Here is a 20,443-nt window from a genome sequence, read left to right as displayed (position 1 = left end):
TGGCGTTTACAACGGCGTCAACACTGCCGCTAAAACGGAGAATCTCGCCCACTATGATTCAACCTGCAACAGTGTCATATTCAAGGTTTCTGTTAAATACAGGAATCCCAATAAATCTAAGACATATGTATTAGAAGAACATAGACATGTCATTGACAGTACTTGAACCTTGCTCACTACATGCATGGAGACTCTGCTTGCTCCATTCCACTTCTCAGCTGGAATTAACAGCTTGCAAGAGCAGGAAATGAGATTGTGACATAAATTTTCCTCATAGCTCCCTCATTTTCCAACAAAATGAAAGGTTTGTTGACAAACTTTCTATAGATATTATTCTTGGTAAAATATTCACTTTGTTAATATTAATAAGCAATGCTATTATTCGAGAACATTTGCTTCTCTGCAACTTGGATTTACCAAACGGTTAGTCAATTTCATTTTTATTAACTGCCGAAATTTTAAAAAGTCTATTTTATAACCATTGGAGTTCGAAGCCCAATTCTAAGGGGACATTAATAGATGGAATTTCCACTGACTTGTCTGAAAAATTAACAACTGGGGTATGCTGAATTCATCACTGAAAACAACAATAAATACCTCGGTGACAAAAAGGGAATCAAAGTAATGAGATACACATTCTAAGAGGTCAACGAAGAAAATAAATATGTTTGAAAAGGCAAATCAATTCCTCAATTTTGCATTGGAAATTAGTACTGCTTGAATGACAAACAGCCTGGTGCAATAATCTTCAAAGAACAATGTGCTCATTTGTGAAACATGAAGAATGTGAAGCTTTAGACAAATCATTACATGAAATGTTAATAAATAAAGGTAAGAATCAATTAAAACACTATAGTTGCAGAGAATGTGCACATCAGGTCAGCCATGACAAAAAGAGAAATCAGGTTAAGGTTTGCAATATCTCATCCAAACTGAATGCACCACCTTTCTGTTCATTGTCCCACCCTGCATTTGGATTTTAGGAAAAAAATTGTATTCAGTACAGCATGGTGGCACAGTTGTTAGCACTGCTGCCTCACAGCGCCAGGGACTGGGTTCGCTTCCGACCACTGGTCACTTTGCAGAGTCTGCACATTCTCCCCGTGTCTGCGTGAGTTTCCTCCGGGTGCCCCAGTTTCCAACCACAGTCCAAAAAAGTGCTGATTAGGTAGATTGGCCATGACAAAAATGCCCCTCAGTGTCCAAAGATATGTAAGTTAGGTTACGGGGATAGGGCAGGTGGATGGGGAAGTGGAGCTAGTTAGAACGCTCTTTCGGAGGGTTGGTGCAGACTCCATCGGCCAAAAGGCCTCCTTTTACACTGTAAGAATTCTATGAATTTGGTCACTAATTTGATCATTTTGAACGGTGAAACCAGTAAATTCTCGGAGGGAACAGAAAGTGATGCTGAACAATTTGACTTTAATAACACTGAAGAAGTTGCATTGCCAATTGAAAATTTGAAAGCAACAGAAAGCTTTAAAACCCACCCTCCTTTCCACCCCTAAAGAAAGATGAAAATGGTCAGGACCCAAGAATGAACTTGGGAAAAAGAGAGTTAAATGTACCAAATTGCTTCATTGCTATTACATTATTCTGTCGTCAAAGGAACTGCTGAGACACAGATATACGTTATCATAAGTAGATGAGATAGGTGCTTTGGAAGCAAAGCCAAAATCTGGAAAAAGATCATACAAAGATCTTGTTTTGAATTATCTATTCTTGTAAGTCATGTATATTATTGTTGGGTCATATAAAGTAATCGCTGAACACTACAGCAGGGAATCTATAATGTAAAGCTTCATTGAACATTTAAAATCTATTCATTGCATTAAATATGAGATTTCTCTATACATATTGGAACATTTGAAATCCTGTTCCAGCAGTAACAGATATATTCAGTTCAAGCATTTATCATTTTAATGGGATAAGTACCTAAAGTATTGTTGAGGAAAGACAGTTCAACATATTTTCTCCAGTCTGCTGAAAAGAACATTTTCCAACCAACTCTTCATTATCCTGGGAGAGATTGATTTTAATAACCAACTATATTTGGTACATTTATGTATCGCTTCCTGCTGGCACAGCTCCTTGAAGTTCTTGGTTGAATCACAGCTGTGATCTTTGAATGAGAAATTCAGTGGAATAACGTAGGAAAAATATCAGCACTTCAATCATGAGCCCATCGCAAAACAAAATAGTAAAATACGTGTTTGCATGAGGGATTTAAATTTACAAAATCAAAATAAAAATAGGTAAATATTTACACTCCAAGAAAAATCCCTGCAATGTGAATACAAAACCCCAGTACCTCACAGAAAACACATTTGACTGCGAGAACTAATCTGACTATACTTGCTTCTCACAACTGCTCTGCTACTACAAAAAGAGTAACTACAATTTGCCTTGCTTGATTCATTTATATACAACGGTCAATGAGATAAAGCTCTGAGGTATTTAAAATCTGCAAAAACCCTACAACCACACGTGGTATTTTTCTAATTCAGTACAAAACAAATTGACCTTCTAATTTCTGCAAGGTAAGCTTCAGAAGGAGTTTGTTTCGCACACTCAAAAATTACTCATGCATTTATACAAAGGAGAAATACTGACCTCAGTCTGAATTGATTGAAATGGCGACCAAGCAGAAGGATCATCACATCAATTCCTGAGTAACGGAAAGAAAACTGTTCTGGTAGTCAACGAAGAACGCCTGAAAAACATAGAGGTGTAGAGTTTCATTAACTTACAAGTACATTTCCGTGTGTCATGAGCTGTGCTTGAAATACTAAAAATAGCCAATTTTGAGCTTAATTACAATGTAAATGTTAAGGAGCTGCACTGCACAGTTTAAACTTTTGTAACAGAAATATGTTTACCGGTTGTAACATTCCAATTCGCTTATTATACGAGGACTAAGTAATCATATTATTTTTTTTAATCCAGTAAGAACATTTGGAAGAGATGATTCAAATATTTGAATTCAAATGCATCATCTGGTTATTAAACTGTTGGAACACAAAGATTTGTCACATTAAAGCAAATTCTAAAAATCATTAGAATGGAAGGAGACGTATCAGTATGTAAAAGTAGGAAGGTTGGTGGCATGATAAGAAATCTTTTCACAATGTCAGCATCTAAATACAACTATTCTTTTCTTGACATGCTATGGAGCTGCAATGAATTTCTTTGGCACTCGAGATTACACCTTGTTTAAAATAAGTAGAGCTGACTCAATGTGGGGGTTCTACTCAACGCTCCATTAAGGCTAGCAGGAGGCGATGAGAACATCTTATTTCCTCCTCAACTATCAGAACAAACACAATATTCATTGCAATACCGAAAAGGAGGCTTTTTCTTCAAAAACACAAGTAGTACAACGACAATGATTTGCCACGATGTGTGATTGACTAATCATTAAATCATGACAGGCCTTTGTGTCTGCCTTCAACATTAAATGGTGAAAGAACTGGGCTACATGAAAAATGAGAGCAGTAAAGAAGCTGTTTAGCATGCTGGTGGAATAAAATACTTTTGACAAAAAGCTAACAGTCTTCAAGCTGCATCAGCTGTTGGATGACATGCAAAAGTTATGGAACGTTCTTGCTGTAAATAATAGGTCCAGTGGAGTTTAGGTAACATTTTCAAAGCCAAATAGGCACATTGGAAGTTCAATACTTTGTTGGGTTACCGTGTCACACTCCACTACACAAAGGAAAATAAAACTGGATTTGAACATAAAATAAAACTTAAGAGGGTGTGATGAAGCTTCGAGAAGTCAGCATTCCACAGATAGAGGAAAGTTAGTCAACTCTTATCCCTTTGTGAATCAGATGGGATTTACGACAATCAACAATGGTTTCATGGTAATCATTAGACTTTTAATTCCAGATTTTTATCGAATTCAAATTGCACCATCTGCCCTGGTGGGATCAAATCCCGGGTCCTCAGGACATGACTCTGGGCCTCTTATCACTAGTCCAGTGACAATACCACTACACCCCTACCTCTTACCTTTGTACCAAAACTGCAGCCTGCCTCAATCCTCTATCTGATGGGTGTAAGGGATGGGCTGGGCTGGGTGTAGAAGGTTGGGGCAAGGTGCTTGGGGAGAGTATGGACAGATGGGACAGGGTGGCGGAGCTGCCAGTGATCAAGCCACTTAGTTGGAAAATTGGGAGGTTATGAGGTTTTCCCACGTGCTGCAGCCCTGGAGCACACATTGGGCAGCGCGCCGTGCCAGCCCGGGCTCCATGCCCGGATCATCCTGGTCACCCTCCTAATCCTCCTAGTCAGAGGAAACCTGGCCTTCTTCATCCTCCTCCAGCATTGTCCACCCTCTGCTGCACAACGTTATGAAGGCCACCGGCAGGCCACCACAATGTTTGACACCCTCCTGGGGCTATGCTGGAGAGCCTCACTGGAGAGGTCCAGACATCAGAATCGCATTTTTAGGAAGCCGATGTACTGCTCAATTATACTCCATGCTGCTTCATGGACGTTGTTGTAGTGGTTCTCCACCTCAGTCTGGGGCCTCCAGACAGGCGTCATTAGCCACAATCTCAATGGGTAACCCTTGTTGCCCAACAGCCAACCCCTCATCCAAGGGAGCGCCTTGAAGATGCTGGGAGTTGACAATGTACGAGTCATGTGCGTTGCCTGGGTATCGGACACAGAAGTGCCTCATGTGCAGCTGGTGGTAACACACCAACTACTCATTTCGGGAATGGAACTCCTTCCTATTGATGAAGCGGGCCCCATGATGAGCCAATGCCCATAGGCGGACATGTGTCTTGTCTATTACCCCCTGGACCTGGGGCATGATATTGATACAAGGCAATTGAAAATAGGGAGACATAGAATTTACAGTGCAGAAGGAGGCCATTTGGCCCATCGAGTCTTCACCGGCTCTTGGAAAGAGCACCCTACCCAAGGTCAACACCTCCACCTTATCCCCATAACCCAGTAACCCCACCCAACACTAAGGGCAATTTTGGACACCCAGGGCAATTTATCATGACCAATCCACCAAACCTGCACATCTTTGGACTGTGGGAGGAAACCGGAGGAAACCCACGCACACACGGGGAGGATGTGCAGACTCCACACAGAAGTGACCCAAGCCGGAATCGAACCTGGGACCCTGGAGCTGTGATGCGATTGTGCTATCCACAATGCTACCGTGCTGCCCATGACAGCATGGATGCACGGTTGTCTCTGATATCCTGGACAGGTCTATTCTTGGCCCCTGGAAAGATCGAGAGGCATAGAAGTTCAGGGCGACCGTCACCTTTTTGGCTACCAGGAGTGGGTGTCCTTCTCCATCGTCCTTCTCTGACACAGTTGGCACACAGTCTCCCTGGATAACCAGTCTTCGGCGGCACGCAAGGTCCGGCAGGTGCTCGAAGGACAGACGGCAACGATACAAACGTGGCCTAGTGCAGAGCTTTCTCCTCCTCCTCGGCCTGTTGAACAGCCAACTCTCCAGCCTCAACAGTTGGCCCCTACTCTTCTCGGGCAGCCATCTCCTGTGCCGGATCCTTCCCGAACAGACCCTGTGCCCCCAGCATCCGTGCACCCGCGACAGCAGCAGCAGCCAGGTAGATGGCGCGTATTCCTGGCTGAAGTCCGAAAACAATCTTCAATAGGGATTTAAAAAAGGACACATGCTGACAAGATGAGTATTCCCTTGCCTATCCCCATCCAGATCAACCGCCAACATGGAGACCATGAGCTGCACTACAGCTCTACCCTCCACATGCCCCAGGCCCCACCAAACGCGCCCCTCATCCATTCCCACAGATATGTTGCCTTACACACTGCACCGCTGTCCCCATCAGTGAGTGACACCAGTAATGTAGGGAGCCTCCATCCTCACCACCCATCCCTGACAACAGGTGGCTGCCGCAACCCGTGGCCGCGATGGCCTCTCCGACTCCTGTCCTGTCTCCCCAGTGGGTGTCCTTATTGGGTGGGTCGTGTATTATTCTAACGTAGGGCTGTGTTTCTGATGAGTGAACTGAGGAGTGGCAGTACCTAATGTGTCACTGATTGAGCTTAGCCACATCCATCCTCGTGATGGGATATGAGGGTTTCCAGAGGGGTGGCCTTCCAAATGACCAGGGGTTCTGTGAACAGAACACAGTGGGACACAGTGAGCAGTCAACAGAGTGAGCAGTCAGGAGCCTGTAACTTGTACCAAAAGGGTGTAGTTACTGCAGCAATGGCAACCTAAGTCAGGCCATCCCGATCCTGAGAGGGACACCCTGATTCCATGGACCTGTCACAAGTCTACTCCCCCCAGCTCTGACAACCCCCTCCTTAAAGCGGTACAATTTGTAATATTTTTTAAAACTTTGCTTACCTTCTCACTCCCTTAGCAACCATGGCGCCCAGTCCCGCCTGAAGCAAACCACGCCCGCGTGACTTCCACCTGAGTGGGATGGAAAATCGCGGAGGCCCGCAGCATTCCCGGTCCAACCCGCTAATGACATGTAAACTGGTGTAAATGCCGTTTTTGCGTAATACTGGCAGCACGATGCACGACCTTTGTTGTCGCCACCAGCGAGGGACCCAGAGCCTGGCGTTCGATTGGGCACCGGGCAAGAACCTCTATTTTGGCTGGGTGATTCACATTTCCCACATCGAGGGTGGAGAATTTAGCCCAAAGTGTTACATTGGACATCTCCATGAAAGATAGTTAAATTGGCAGTTTCCGTCATAGTCCAAGATTAATATATGGATTAAATAATGCATAACTATTGCACAGTCAACGATTCTTCCCAATTTAAAAGTCACCAAAGCACTTCTGCATTACAGGCTCTTCCGTGAGGATTTTCCTTGATTAAACTCTGAAGTAAACAATTGAGGTTAAACTTATGAAAAGGCATCTCAAAGCAGAGGCTTTTGCTTTGCCTTTTCATTCACTCCGTGTAAAATGGGGATAATACAAAACAGCCAGTTTGAAACCCTCATTGAATAAAAAAAATACACTGGGACAAACAGGGGCTGCCACAAATGCTGGAACCCATCAAGCACAACACACAAAGATAAATGAGTAGATATTTTTTCCCTTGATGCACTGTTTTTATTCAGTAAGAAGTCTTACAACACCAGGTTAAAGTCCAACAGGTTTGTTTCAAACACGAGCTTTCGGAGCGCATCTCCTTCTTCAGGTGACTGGAAACCGCTCCGAAAGCTCGTGTTTGAAACAAACCTGTTGGACTTTAACCTGGTGTTGTAAGACTTCTTACTGTGCTCACCCCAGTCCAACGCCGGCATCTCCACATCATGTTTTTATTCAAATTAACATTCCTTAAGAAAGTTTAGTCATACAGTACCATCTTAGAGAAATTGATTACTAATACACAAGAGTCAATTACTGTTGGCTATAGCTTAAAATTACAGATCCACTTACTGTTTCAACAGACAGTAGCCATTGTTGGGTACAGAAAGTACAAAGTCCATTTCGATGGAAACCTGTTATCTTGACTTGAATAATTTAATGCATGGAACAGAGGGCAATACAGCATAGGAACAGGCCCTCCAAGCCTGTACTGGCTTGTCCCAATGTTTGTCCCAATGTATTTTTTTTATTCAATGAGGGTTTCAAACTGGCTGTTTTGTATTATCCCCATACTACCCTTGGCCAAAACCTTCAGTACTTCCCAGTGCCATATTCCTCTATACCCATCCTATCTATGTATTTGTCGAGATGCCTCAACGTGTTCCAGGCATTCACCACCCTCGGTGTAAAAAACCTGCCTCACACATCTCCTCTAAACTTTGTCCCACGGACCTTAAACCTATGCTCCCTGGTGACTGACCCCTCCACCCTGGTTAAGAATGCCTGGCCACCCACTCTATCCATGCCCCTCACAATCTTGTAGTCCTCTGTCAGGTCACTCCTCAACTTCCAAGTTTCTAATGAAAACAGTCCGAGTCTATTGAGCCCCTCTGCATAGACCAGGCGACACCCTGGTAAACCTCCTCTGCACCATCTCCAAAGCCTCCACAACCTTCTGTTTGTGTGGCGACCAGAATTGTGCGCAATATTCCAAGTGTGGTCATACCAAGGTTCTATACAACTGTAGCATGACTTGCCAGTTTTTATACTCGATGGCCCATTCAATGAAGGCAAGCATTCCATGCTTTCTGGACTACCTTGTCCGCTTGTGTACTACTTTCAAAGATCTGTGGACGTATACACCCAGATCTCTCTGGCTTTCTATATTCCTAAATCAACCAAAGGTTTGCGACAGTCTATGGACGTCTTAGATTACAGTATTGAACCAATTAGTCACAGACATGACTCATTATTGCAGGATTATCTACAAGCGCCAGGTTAAATATTCCTTGATAGAATTTACTCCAAGGCACATAATTTTAAAGACATGAGTACTTTATGTTGACATCTACACCAAATCTGCACAAATAATGCAAAGGAGCACAATATCCAAGTGAATGCCAGTTCCCTAATTTTAATGAAGGGTTCAAATCAAATTAAAGCATTCAATGAACTCAAAGGTCTGAATGAAATGAAATGAATGAATGAATGAAAATCGCTTATTGTCACAAGTAGGCTTCAAACGAAGTTACTGTGAAAAGCCCCTAGTCGCCACATTCTGGTGCCTGTTCGGGGAATGCCTCTCTCTTGATCCCAGTTACATTAAAGTTTCTGGCTACAGAATGTCCTCTAGTTACACAACATAATTTCATCCCGTCAGTACAGTCCACAGTATAATACTTTGGTTTTACTGGTGAATGTGAAAATAATTACCCAGATTTTGCTGTGGTGCTGATGGCAAAACTGTTAGCATTGCTGACATTATTTTACCAAAATATACAGCACATTCTGTAGTGTTTGCATGTGTAGAGTAACACGGACAACCAGAAGTTTCTGCTTTTGATTCTGTGTATCTCCAGAGGGTGTGTTATTAATGTACCAACTCTCCCCACTTCCCCATATCTGAATCAATGGAAATCGATTGAATTGATGAGAACTTGCTCTGGACGTCTCACTGTAGAAACTCTTGAAAAGGGTTTCACATTGGTGATGAGGGGTAACGGAGTTATTTGTGGCACATAACTTCATAATTACTTATAAACACCCTCACTGCCCTTGAAAAACGAATTTTCTACTTGCAGAATGGCAAATTCATCCATAAATTATTTTTTAAATCCACAAATATATTTTGTTTTCCTTTTTAAAAGTTAATTTTATTTTAACTTCTAATTCATCTGATTATAAACATTTATGTTGCAGTCTGCAAGCTTAAGTTAAAAGGGGAAGAATGCCAAAACTCCTTCATTTCCAAAGACTATGGGCACGATTCTCCGCAAATGCGGAGAGTCGTGAAGGCTGCCGTGAAACTGGCCTTTTTTTGACAGCAGCCTCCGCGCACCCTCCCGGGACCCGATTCTGCTCGGGGCTAGCAGCGGGGCCCCGTGAACCACGGCATCACAGGCTTAGCGAACTTCGCTAAGCCCGCGCGCCAAGGGTAACGGCGGCTGACGCGCACGATGACGTCAGCCGCGCATGCGCGGATTGGACGGCTCCAACCCGCGCATGCGCGGATGATGTCATCATACATATGCGTGAAACCCGCGCATGCGCGGGCCGTTATGCCCCTCAGCCGCCCCGCGGACTGATCCAGCGGGGCGGCGGAGGAACAAAGAGTGCGCGGGGTTCGGACCCACTGCCCACCGATCGCGGGCCCATGCCACCCTTGGTGCGGCCGTGCCAATCGATGCCATGATTCTCGAGAACGGCACTTTGCGGCCGTTTTCACGAACTGTGAGAGCAGGTGTGTTGGAGTTCGTGAAAACAGCCGTAAAGGCCTGGGAAATCGGCCCATCGGATAGGGGAGAATCGCTGCTCGCCGTAAAAAACCGGCGAGCAGCGATTCATGTCGTGGGGCGGCCGTGGGGGGGGGGGGGGGGGGGGGTGAGAATAGCGGGAGGTCGGGAAAAATGTCGGGAAGGCCCTCCTGCTATTCTCCGACCCGTCGTGGGGGGCGGAGAATCGCGCCCTATCTTTCTGAACTGATGCTTAATTTAAACTGCCATCAGTGAAGAGATCACAGAATAGGCAACTTTCTTCATTGTCAGAACGGAGTGCTCAATGCACAAAATCCAACCTATTATTGTTCTATTAATCAGGGCTGCAAATATTATTTATAACTGTTGTGGATAAATTGCAAGTACAAAAGATAAAGTACTTGCACTGATGTATCAAACCCAAAAGGCAGGCCTTTACAAGGGCCAAATTTTAATGGTTCCCTGCAAACACAGGCCTGAAGTAGAACAGGAAAACCCACAAAGATTAGCAGATCACCCAGTGGCAGATTATTTCTAGAAACAAAACTCAACGTCAAATCAAGTCACAACATTTTGAAATGTTCAGCAAAAAAAAAGACAATTTTACAAGCTGGGTTCTATTTGTTTTGATGGGGAGGTTGAAACACACCCACTTTAACAAGCTGAGTGCTTAAAAGAAACGATTTTCATCATGCTCGGGAGTGCTAAATCAACAATAGAAACTACAGCAACGTAACTACTAGCTCAGCATTAAAAGTCTTCATGAAACTGCGTCAAATATTTTTATTTATTTTGAGCAGTAAAGGCTTAAACATTGAACTTCACTGGAACATGGAATGCAAATAAAAAAGGTTAATTTTCCAAGTTGCCACTGCTCACCAACCACAACCGATGAAGAAACTCATGTCAGTCTGCTGTTAACTGCTAGATAGGCACAGCTAGTGGGCACAAATAGGCACAAACTGCCATCAAGTCGGTTTTTGAAAAATCCGGGATTCTCCGAGGCTCAGCGCCGCAATCGCAGGCGGCGTGGGGGCCGATAATGGGGCGTTGGACCCGCAACACCTTCCCGCAATTCTCGGGCGACTGGAGAATTGCCGAGAGTTGCGTGCGCGCGGTCGACGCGGCGCCAGTCGGGGGCCGTTGAAAGAGGCCCCCACGGCGATTTTCTGCGGACCACCATCATGCGGGCCTCCATGATGGCCAGGCCCGCGATTGGGGGCCACCGATTGGTGGGCGCGCAATCTGGGGGGGCCCTACTTCTTCGGCGCCGGCCCACTGTGTGGGTCCGCCATGTCGCGGGCGGCCGCCATGCGGACCCACGGCCGGAGGTACAGGGCCCCGTATCTGCAGCTGGAGCTGCGTGGAACACTCGGGGGCCCTGCTAGCCCAATTAAAAACAGAGAATCACCCCAGACCCAAAGTCCGGAGTGATTCGCGCCCGTTTTCCCGTGGGTGTGGGGACATGGCCCCATTATTGGAGAAACCCGTCCCAGACCCCTTATCTTCAGAACACATGCATGTTCTTTAAGAGCATAACACACTCCTTATTCAAGCGAGGACTGAAATAGTCTGTCATGTGAACACTACTTCAGGATGTAAAATTGTAATTCCTCACTCACATAGCTGTCTAAAAAAATGAGATATTAGCAGCAACGTGGCCAGGAAGAATGACACTGACAAACCTCTGCCACCCCATCCCACCCAACTGCTCCTCTCCCAACATTTTGAAGGGTGGTCTGCTTAAATCATGTGCAGGCAGAAGTTTCAAAGTGAGTTAGCTTGCCATTAAATAACAAGCTACGAGACAAGGAGAGAAACATAAACGACACAGTTCATTCAATGGAGGGGAACCGTGCTTCTGAACAAGTCTTAAAACCATTTCTCCCAGAAAAAGAATTACATTCTTGAAGATTCCTTCTGCAACACACATCAAGTCTGGATTAATCAAACAGTGAATACAGCTCATGTGTGCTTTCAATCTTGAAAAATGCAGTTGGGTGTTCGTAACATCTGGAGCAGCTAAATGCTAAATGAGGCATCACTTGTCAAAACTACAGTAATTCATGCAAATTACATCTGCAGTTATTGTTCACTCATTGGATTTGGGCTTGAGCGCCATTTGTGAAAATGTTGGGTCCACCAATCTCCAGTTGGGAGGGATCAATTTCCTCAAGTTTAAATTCAACGCAATGGTAAAATCAAAAATGAGTGGGTCTAACCATTTGTTATTCTCCTACTTTCAAACAATCAGCATCATATGGGACAACACACCAGCTCCTGCATCAAATTCATTAAAATACAAGAGCAAAAGGAACCCAGACTCAATGAGATTTACCATCTTGTACACTTAGGCAAAATAACAGTAAATAACAAGAAACAAAATGGAATGCGATTGCTTTTCTGACCACTGAAAGGAAGGTTTTGTGTGCACCCTTGCAGTGTCGACAGCTCCAATCTCAAAGATTAATGTACAGAGAATATGGTACCAGGAAGTCACTAATGTATCAACTACACTTCCATCGCTTTAACTTGTCATTTATGTTATAGGCAACAATTAAAATTCAACTCTCCAATTTCCTCTACTTCCCTGGAAGTTGTGATTCAATCAGTGGCACCAGCAGCTGTCCAGTAGTTTGCCCAAGCAATCATTCTTCAAGTGGGAACTTGAACAGAAGGGACTGAAATTCTGTTGAGGTTCTGCCAGTTTCACACTGTACCTTTAGTGAGAGTACAGAGGAACACCAGAGAAAAATGGTGGGGACAGATATTTTTTTTCAATTCACAATGATGGACCGGGGTCAGAGATGGAATAAGGACCCCCACATCAAACGCTGCTGCTTGCGCTCCCCACTCAGCTGTAACATTTATATGGGGGGGCAGTCCTTCTTTTTGGACACCCCTCGGAGTCGAGGATGACTTGCTTCCACACTAGTCAAACAAGTGACTGAGGAGTCCAATGCATGACAAACATCTCTGTCACAGGTTAGATAGACGGTGGTTGGAGGAGCGGGTGGTTGGGTTTTGTGGGTTGCCACACGTTACCTTCATTATCAATGTTTGGCTTCATCTTGCTCTTGGCAATATCACCTGAGGTAGTCAGCTCCTTCCTGGCTACCTTTCTCCACTTCAGGCAGTCTTGGGCCTGGGATTCTAGGTGTCAGTGGAGATGTTACACATTTACCAAGGAATGTTAAAGTGTGTCCTTAATGCACTTCCTTTGCATTCCTGAGGTCCGCTTGACATGTCGAAACTCAGAGTAGAACGTTTGTTTTGGGAATCTCGTGTCAGGCATGCGGACAATGTGGCCACCCAGCGGAACTGAGCGATGCTCAGCGAAGCCAATGCTTCGATGCTGGGGATGTTGACCTGAGCGAGAACATTGACATTGGTGCATCTATCCAGCAATGAATTTGCAGGATCTTACGGCAATAGCGGTGGTTCTACTTTTCCAGGGTTTTAAAGTGCCTGCTGTACATAGTCCACAACCCTGAGCCATACAGGAAGGCGGGTATCACGACTGCTCTGTAGACCATGAGCTTAGTGTTGGGTCTGAGGTCCTGGGTTTCATGCAAAGTCCTCCTCAGGTGACTGAAGGCTGCGCTGACGTACTGAAGGCAGTGCTGAACCTTGCCATCAATGTTTGCCTCATTGATAGCAGCTCTGACGGTATAAGTGGTAGAGATGGGGCTGGATTCTCTGCTTTTGGGACTGTCCTCGCGCCGTCGTGAAAACTGTGGCCTTTTATGCCAGGCAAATTGGCGTTAAAAGGCCACAGATTCACCGTCTTGCATGGGTCTAGCAGGCACCTGTCATAGAGCTCGCTGCTCTAGCTGCCGATACGGCCCTCCGCACTTCTGGGTTAGAGGCGCATGTGCATGGCAGCGGCCTCCAGCGGACTCAGCCCGCGGACAATGGATGGGCAAAATGGTGCCCTGCATCGGCTGCTCGCGCGTGCTGGATCGCCTGCACACATAGCCACTTGTCCCGAATGAAACCCCCCCCCCCCCGTCCCCCGATCGGCTCTCCGCCGACTATGGCGGCCCCGGACCGAGTCCGCAGCCACCACACGAGGATCACGGACGGTGGGACCACGAGAGGTCGACGGCACCGGGAATTCGGCCAGTCAGGGACAGAGAATGGGTGGGCCTCAGGCAATAGTCTGAGGCGGTGGATACACAGCCATGAGTACGCCAATTTTCGGGTCGGCATAGAATCGAAGAACTAGCGCCGCTCCCATTTTCGAGCGCCAAAACGGATTTTCCGCCCTGTCATCGAACGTGATTTCAGCATCGGGGTGCGGAGAATCCAGCTCATGTGTTCAACGTTTAGCTGCTGTGTATAAAGAGTCAAAGGTACTGCTCCTTTTTACAAACACCTTTATTCCACTTTAACAGAGTCTGCACAAAACCTGACACAAAGGCCACCTGAAGGCCCTTTACATATCAGTGTCAATTACGGGTAGCACGGTAGCACAGTGGTTAGCACGGTTGCTTCACAGCGCCAGGGTCCCAGGTTCAATTTCGGGCTTGGGTCACTGTCTGTGTGGAGGCTGCACGTTCTCCCCGTGTCTGCATGGGTTTCCTGTGGGTGCTCCGGTTTCCTCCCACAGTCCAAAGATATACAGGTTAGGTGGATTGGCCATGCTAAATTGCCCTTAGTGTCCAAATGGTTAGATGGGGCTACTGGGTTTTGGGGCTAGGGTGGAGGTGTGGGCTGAAGTGGGGTGTTCTTTCCAAGGGTCTGTGCAGACTTGATGGGCCAAATGGCCTCCTTCCGCACTGTAAATTCTATTGTCTATGTCTATTGGATACTTAACATAAATGAGACAAATAATTGGAAGAACAAAAACAGTCACAGAAACAGGTGCACAGAAACAGGGCTGGTTTAGCTCACTGGGCTAAATCGCTGGCTTTTAAAGCAGGCCAAGCAGGCAAGCAGCACGGTTCGATTCCCGTACCAGCCTCCCCGGACAGGCGCCGGAATGTGGCAACTAGGGTCTTTTCACAGTAACTTCATTGAAGCCTACTCGTGACAATAAGCGATTTTCATTTTCATTTTTCATTTCATTAACAATATCCATAAGTTTCTGTGAACCAGCCCCTCTTTTTGTAAAACAGTCTGACAATGAATAGCTACTGTCGGCCCATTTAAATTTTGCTATTTCCGCTCTGTCAACCATCTGCTTCACACTTGTGAGGTTGATCCTTAATCTTTTTCGATTGACACTTTTTGTAGAGTGCACATTTTCCCACAGGGATTTATTGTCAATGTGACAGTCAATAGGTATATTAGCCAAATTCCCGAATCCAAAGTTTCTGTCAATACCTGAGATATATAAAAGGCCATATCCAATGCCTCTACAAGGCTTACTGTCTCAGCAGCCAAAGTGCTTTTGACCACTCTCCTTATTGTCTTTGTTTCCTGCACAAGAGGGCAACATTTACCATTGTTCCCCAAAAAGGAAAATTATAAAACCTCCTGCGCTTGAAACCCCATCACATAAATTTGCATAGGACGCATCACTATAAACTGAGTTTCAAGTGCCTGAGGTCACCGAAAACTGGGAGCCTCAAAACACACTCCTGCATTTTTAGTTTGTCCGACGCTTTATTTGCTCTTATTATGTCTTCCACTTTGGGATCATTCATTTTTGTACTCAATTCTAAGACATCAAAACTCACGTCCGGTCTAGTCTGTCTGCCTAACCAATTCAGTTGTCCAGTTGCTCTTTTTTCATCTTTGAAGCCATTGCATCGTTTTGTGAACTCCAGCCACGACTAATTGATATTGGGCTAAATAAGTTTCCAAATAAGTTTGCTGTCGTAAAGTTGCACCTAACGTAGTCTGTCCGATTTCCAGTCCAACATATTTAAATGCACCGGAAGCCTGACTTCCAACCCTAAATTCTTTCCTCAAACCAGAGATTACAATAGCTTTGAAATCACTAGTCCCACCCCACAAAAATCACTGACATGCATCATAAAGATGCCAGAAACATTTCCTTTATAGTGCCAGTAAAACATTGCTGGATCTGCTTTCAACTGGCAACAGCCTAACTTTAACAAAACTGACCTGACCGAAAAATACCAGACTCTAGACGCATTATTTAATCCATGTACACATTTGTTCAACTTCCAGTGTACCCCTTCTGTGTTAGCTGTCTCTTTAGGAGGACGGAGAAAAATGGCTCTCTGAAGCTGATGCCCCTGTAAAAAGGCAGCTTTTATATCTATAGATTTGCATTCCCATGCCTTTATGGCAAATAGAGTCAAGAGGATCTTTAAAATAGCGTAGCGTAGGTGAATCTATCCTTAAATCCTGATCTTCTAAGTTTTCTTCAAATCCCCGTGCCACAAGCCTAGCCTTTGCCTTATAAGTTCCATCCGGCCGGAAGAACCTTTTCCATGAAAATCCATCTTTTTCAAAGCTTCTGCCATCTGATCGAATAAGGTATCCTTATCCTCAAACTGAACTACTGTCAAAACAAGTAGCCTATCCACGTTGCTCACTCTAGCACAGTCACAGCCAACACAGACTGTGGAAATTCCAGGTTGTGTTTCTGCAACCTTTTATATAGTCTTCCAAATTCCATGGAGAAATCCTTTATTTTCCAGAACCTATCAAATCCGACCATGCTTCAATCGTACTTAACAAGTCATCTTTTTTATGAATCTTATCCATATAACGTAATAGAGTCTCCAGACCTTCTTCTGAGTCTAACTCTTCCAATTCCAGCTCAGAAAACACTTTGCGTCGGATTTTACTGTCCTAAGGTAGAGAAAGAGCCAATGCCATACCTTGTTTTCTCTTTCCCAAGGCAGTTATCTTAGTCCACATAACTACTGCACTTCTTTATTGGTCGCACGATCCCCTTTCAGAAAATAAGGGGGGGGGGGGGGGGGGGAGTCATTTCCGGCTATCTTTATCCTAGGTTCAGCCATATATCTTTTTTTTTTCTTCTCACTCATTCCTTGGTTTGGTCTGGAAAAGTTGTATATTTCGACCCTTCACATTTGCACAGCAACCATCCTCTGCTACCATTTGTTAGACGTTTAGCTGCAGTTATACAAAGAGTCAAAGGTACTGCTCCTTTTTACAAACACCTTGATTCCACTTTCTCAGACTGCACAAAACTCTATCATCACATGACATAAAGGCCACCTTAAGCCCCTTTACATATCAGGGTCAATTATTGGATACTTAACATAAATGAGACAACTAATTGGAATGTCTCTGCACCCATTACTTAACACCATGGACTTTGATAACCGGTGGTGTGGGGGTGCGGGGCGGTGCCGTGTGGGCTGCGCGCGCGACTTCCGCTGATTCTCTGGTCGCCGAAGAATCGCGTCCTGGCGTCAGAGCGGCATGGCGGGAATTTCCGGCATCACCGGTGATTTTCCGACCAGGCACAGGCTCGGAGTATACCGGCCCGTGACTTTTGTCCTATTTCTTACAGAGGGAGTGTTCACTCTTCATAGTCATCAGAGTGACTCACCCTTTATTCCCTTTCAGCCCACCATGTTCTTCCTCGAAGTTGACATTCCAAAAAAAAAGGAATATTAATTTCCACTTGTTTCACAATTTTAATAAAATGTGTTTATATCTTCCAGTTCTTTTTCAAGCCTGTGAATCTTATCATTCAGCTCAGATACTTGGCTTGTTTCAGAGTTATCTGCAGAATCCTGATACAAGCTTAATAAGTTCACCCAGGGATCCAGTTTTTCAGTGTCACATTTACTTTTCCTTCTCCAGCTGAGCTTAGAATGTACAAATTCAATCATGCCCAGTTGGCACTGTACTGCAAACCTGCATTTTGGGCCAGCATTTTCAAATGGACTCTACTTTTTTTTCAGCTACTTCTCAGCCTCGTCTTTCCTCTGCACTAAACCCTTCAGTTTGTGCATCTCATTGAGTTGAGATGCTCAGCTTGGGTATAGTCTCCCTCACCTGGGGTCTCCTTACCCATTTCATGTGTATCTGGGGTAATTCTATGCCTTCCATCAAGATCTATGCTTTCCACAACTTGAATTTTAAATACTGGCAAAAGGCTTTTCATAGCTCACCAAATGTGATTAAGGATTAATTGATAATATGTTTTATGACTATATTGTCTGCTACTTCACCAAATAACGACAAGAATATATTAGGTTGGATTTCCTGATTTCCTACTGAATGCTACTTTGGGGTACATGGTGGCAAAGTGGTTAGCACTTCTGCCTCACAGCTCCATGGACCTGCGTTGAATTCCATCCTCGGGTCACTGTGCGGAGTTTGCACCACCTCCCAGTGTCTGCATAGGTTTCCTCCGGGTGCTCCGGTTTCCTCCCACAGTCCAAAGATGTGCAGGAAAGGGGGATTGGCTATGATAAATTTCCCCTCAGTGTCCAAAGGATAGGTGGGGTTATCTTGTTATGCTATTTTGGTGTAGCATAAGCGGCTTCCTTGTGGTGAACTCGACAAAGGAAGGATCAGACGTGAAGATAACTCCAACACGTTTATTAAACTATGTACACTATTAGAACTTGGGTTCGACACTACTGTAAATCCTCCGATAGCTCCTCAGACCGACTAACCAGATTGCTACACTCCAAGTGGTGGGAATGATATTGAATCAACATTGTCTCTGTACTCTCTGACTGTCTCCACTGGAAAGAGGCAGATCATGTGTGTGGTGTCCTTTATATATGAGTTGGTGTAATGCCCTCCTGTGGTCATGTCACCTCTGGGAGTATTGTGAGTGCCCATTGGTCGTGTTCTATCTAACTTATGTATTGGTTGAGTGTGTGTGTATGATGTCTCTGGTGCTCCCTCTAGTGTCTAACTATTAGAACATAGAACATAGAACAGTACAGCACAGAACGGGCCCTTCGGCCCTCAGTGTTGTGCCGAGCCATGATCACCCTACTCAAACCCACGTATCCACCCTATACCCGTAACCCAACAACCCCCTCCTTAACCTTACTTTTTAGGACACTACGGGCAATTTAGCATGGCCAATCCACCTAACCCGCACATCTTTCGACTGTGGGAGGAAACCCACGCACACACAGGGAGGACGTGCAGACTCCGCACAGACAGTGACCCAGACGGGAATCGAACCTGGGACCCTGGAGCTGTGAAGCATTTATGCTAACCACCATGCTACCGTGCTGCCCCTACATATATGTACTTTAACCCCTCGTGTATTTACAGTGATGGACATCACCACAGGGTCACTGGGTACCGGGAACAGGATGGAATCGTGGGCTTAAATAGGGTGCTCTTTCAATGGGTCTGTGCAGACTCGATGGGCCGAATGGACTCCTTCTGTACTGTGAATTCTGTGAATCCAATGGCACCCTAGCAACGTAAACATTTTCTTCTCTATAACACCCAATTTTGCATCTGGCTTGGTCCTTGTATCAGCTTGATTTGATGTGGTGTCATGGTTATCCATGCTTGCTTTTCAGAACAGAAGTGAGCAGTTTTGAATGTTGTTCCACTTTTAAAGATTGCACTGCAATAACCGTTCTTTTCACTTCTTCTTCCCGCACTTGTCAGGTTTCGATGGACTCCTACGACAATCATGGATCTAATGATGAGGGATTTTAATCTACATGTAGATTGGTTTTAGCAGGTCAGTCAAGGCAGCCTTGAGGAGGAGTTTATAGAATGTATCCGCGATAGTTTTCCAGAACAGAATGCAATGGAACCTACGAGGGAACAAGCAGTCCTAGATCTGGTCCTGTGTAATGAGACAGGACTGATTCATGATCTCATAGTTAGGGATCCTCTCGGAAGGAGCGATCACAATATGGTGGAATTTAAAATACAGATGGAGAGTGAGAAAGTAAAATCAAATACTAGTGTTTTGTGCTTAAACAAAGGAGATTACAATGGGATGAGAGAAGACCTAGCTAAGGTAGACTGGGAGCAAAGACTTTATGGTGAAACAGTTGAGGAACAGTGGAGAACTTGCCAAGCGATTTTTCACAGTGCTCAGCAAAGATTTATACCAACAAAAAGGAAGGACGGTAGAAAGATGGAAAATTGACTGTGGATATCTAAGGAAATAAGGGAGAGTATCAAATTGAAGGAAAAAGCAGATAAAGTGGCAAAGACTAGTGGGAGACTAGAGGTCTGGGAAATCTTTAGGGGCCAACAGAAAGCTACTAAAAAAAGTTATAAAGGAGAGTTAGATACATTATGAGAGTAAACTTGCTCAGAATATAAAAACAGATAGTAAAAGTTTCTACAAATATATAAAACAAAAAAGAGTGGCTAAGGTAAATATTGGTCCTTCAGAGGATGAGAAGGGAGATTTAACAATGGGAGATGAGGAAATGGCTGAAGAACTGAACAGGTTTTTTGGGTCAGTCTTCACAGTGGAAGACACAAATAGCATGACAGTGACTGATGGAAATGAGGTTATGACAGGTGATGACCTTGAGAGGATTGTTATCAATAAGGAGGTAGTGATGGGCAAGCAAATGGGGCTAAAGGTAGACAAGTCTCCTGGCTCTGATGGAATGCAGCCCAGAGTGCTAAAAGAGATGGCGAGGGAAATTGCAAATGCAGTAATGATAATTTACCAAAATTCACTAGACTCTGGGGTGGTCCCGGTGGATTGGAAATTGGC

General features: G+C 44.7%; 1 protein-coding gene across 28 annotated transcripts in view; it reads right to left on the bottom strand.

The window, feature by feature from the left end:
* adgrl3.1 (adhesion G protein-coupled receptor L3.1) overlaps positions 1–20,443 on the bottom strand; it is a 1,080,538-nt gene that overhangs the window by 813,444 nt on the left and 246,651 nt on the right. For all 28 annotated transcript variants that reach the window (XM_038804386.1, XM_038804389.1, XM_038804387.1 and 25 more), the window contains exon 2: positions 2,614–2,713. The gene's annotated coding sequence lies outside the window, so the exon portion shown is untranslated. The remainder of the gene's footprint in view (positions 1–2,613; positions 2,714–20,443) is intronic.

This window comes from Scyliorhinus canicula, chromosome 8 (assembly GCF_902713615.1).
Source record: "Scyliorhinus canicula chromosome 8, sScyCan1.1, whole genome shotgun sequence".
NCBI classification, from domain to species: domain Eukaryota; kingdom Metazoa; phylum Chordata; class Chondrichthyes; order Carcharhiniformes; family Scyliorhinidae; genus Scyliorhinus; species Scyliorhinus canicula.
This window is presented reverse-complemented; position numbering and strand designations above follow the sequence as displayed.